The sequence below is a fragment of the Otolemur garnettii genome, unplaced genomic scaffold (genome assembly GCF_000181295.1).
Source record: "Otolemur garnettii isolate 467f Iridium unplaced genomic scaffold, OtoGar3 scaffold00113, whole genome shotgun sequence".
In the NCBI taxonomy this organism is placed as follows: Eukaryota; Metazoa; Chordata; class Mammalia; order Primates; family Galagidae; genus Otolemur; species Otolemur garnettii.
The window spans coordinates 6043804-6045516 of NW_003852508.1; the positions used below are offsets into that span (position 1 = coordinate 6043804).

General features: G+C 35.4%; 1 protein-coding gene across 1 annotated transcript in view; it reads right to left on the reverse strand.

Annotated features, from left to right (window-relative positions):
- The window catches only part of TRAM1 (translocation associated membrane protein 1), a 45057-nt gene that overhangs the window by 40451 nt on the left and 2893 nt on the right, over positions 1–1713 (reverse strand). The gene's annotated exons all lie outside the window — the stretch shown is intronic.

Sequence of the window (1713 nt, forward strand, 5' to 3'; positions counted from 1 at the left end):
TCAGGAATGCAAGACTGCCATTAGCTATGATCACCCCTCCCCTACTCTCCAGCCTGGATGACAGCAAGACCCCATCTCTAAATAAATAAAACATTGGCATTAAGACAATTTGTGCATAAAAATAAAATAAATCAGGGATGTAATACACATTAACAATAAAATCCCTCAATGGACTCAAAAAAAAAAAGAAAGAAAGACAAAAACAAAAATAAAAAAACCCCAAATCTCTAAAACTGTTCTAAGATCACCATTAACTGTAAATGTCTCCAAAACTTGTATGGCACATCCTATAGATTTATGAACATCTATCTAGAAAGTAACTCCCTTCTAGTTGGAAATGTTGCCTTTATGAAGCCCTAATTCTTTATCTTTCTACCACAATTTTACTTTCAGAAAGCTTTCTAAGTATTCCTACACCTTTTTTTTTTTTTTTGGGAAACAGAGCCCTTCACCCCACCCCACCCCCACCCGCCCCGCAGGCTAGAGTGCCAAAGTGTCACACTAACTCATAGCAACATCAAACTCCTAGATTCAAGTGATCCTCCTGCCTCAGCCACCTAAGTAGCTGAGACCACAGGTGCCTGTCACAACACCTGGCTGATTTTTCTATTTTTAGTAGAGAAGGGGTTTTGCTCTTGTTCAAGCTGGTCTAGAACTCCTGAGCTCAAAGATCTTCCCGCCACGGTCTCCTAGACTGCTAGGATTATAAGTATGAGCCATTGCTCCTGACCAGCATTCTTACATTTTTTCACTGTTGAAATTTTCCTAATTCAAATATGAAGCCATTAACTACAGATCTTCTTTGTATTATGTGGACAGGTATTGACTATAACAAAAAATTGATTTCAAAATTCACCAGCAATTTTTGGTAATATCAAGTTGTCTGGAAACTAAACTCTGACATTTCCTGCAGACTAATTCTTTATCAGCCTCTTCAGTATATAAAATATATTTAGATGCTACTGCTGGGCCATTTTCTCATATAAAAAGGATGTTTTGTAACTTTGATGAGTTTCCAAGGAATAATAATTGCTACCATTTATTGCACAGCTCTTGTAAGCCAAACACTGAACTAGCTAATATACATTATCAGGAATTTAATTCTCAAAATAACCAATAAGCCCTATTTTATGGATAAAAACTTAAGTTCTGAGATGTCTCAGGTCAGCCAGTCAGCAAGCTGCAGGGCCCTAACTTGAACATGAACCTCTTAGCTCCAGAATCCATGCTTTTGTAAGTGTATCTATACTGCTGCCCCTTAATTTTGGCTAGTAACACAGTATGCTACTTCTTTGTCAACTCAGCTATAAGTCCTTTGACATTTCCTCAATATATTTACACATAAGGCTTAACAGTTCTGAGAAAACATCAATTTCCCTATTATTCCAGCAGAAATATTGTAATTCCATAATTATGTGAACGATGAGATTTAGCAGCCAAGTATTTTAAAAGTCAAATAGCAAAACTTACCTAATTAATATTTTTTCATACACAGATAACATGCTTTCCAACTCTTTAACATATGGTAACAAAAATAAACAACTTGCATACACTTCCTTCTTTTGTATGCCATTTCAACACTTGCTTTTGAACTGACTTTAAAAACTTTAGTATTTTTGTTGTGTTCTTTTAGACTTGTAAATTTTACAGATTTATATAAAGGTAAAAATCCACTAGCTGCTAAAAAGTCATTAACATGAAGGTGGTGAACTT